Below are 598 nucleotides of genomic sequence, written 5' to 3' on the forward strand. Positions count from 1 at the left end.
CCCATATTATCATTTCTGAATAATGAATACCGCGACACAAAGACATAAAGAATACCGGTTAATGTAGAAATGTTGAATATTTCTCGGAATTTGCAACGAAAAATTTCCAATCGAACCTCTAACAAAATATCTAAACAAAATATTCCTGTTCTAAATAAAAAAAAAAAAAAAAAAAAAAAAAGAAAAGAAAAAACGATATTGCGAACAAACATTATTCGTAAATTCGCAAATATCAATATTAAATTCCACCTTAGCAGAGCGTGGTTTCGATCCACGGACCTCTGGGTTATGGGCCCAGCACGCTTCCACTGCGCCACTCTGCTTCGATGCAACACAACGTTCGAGAAAATTTCTAGAACAACGAGAAAGAAAAAAAAGAGAAAGTCTTGGCGAACAATCGAAATTTCAACATTCTCGTCATTCTTCTCATCAAGCTTCTCAAAGTTCGAATCGAAGCTTTGGGGAAAGCTATTGCCATTAAGACGTCGTGTGTTAAATCGACAACGTTGAGTCCACAGCGCGTGTATAACTTTTGTCGTGAAAGGCAAGGACGAATGAAGTTGTTTTAGGACCTCGAGACAAGTCGAGATAGCCTCGC

The 598-nt window shown here is 37.6% G+C and overlaps 1 non-coding gene across 1 annotated transcript; it reads right to left on the reverse strand.

The window, feature by feature from the left end:
- Positions 1 to 251: 251 nt before the first annotated feature.
- On the reverse strand, positions 252 to 323 carry Trnam-cau. Its single transcript has one exon. It is a non-coding gene; the product is annotated as a tRNA-Met (tRNA).
- Positions 324 to 598: the final 275 nt, after the last annotated feature.

The sequence above is a fragment of the Apis dorsata genome, unplaced genomic scaffold (assembly GCF_000469605.1).
Source record: "Apis dorsata unplaced genomic scaffold, Apis dorsata 1.3 scaffold_188, whole genome shotgun sequence".
NCBI lineage: Eukaryota > Metazoa > Arthropoda > Insecta > Hymenoptera > Apidae > Apis > Apis dorsata.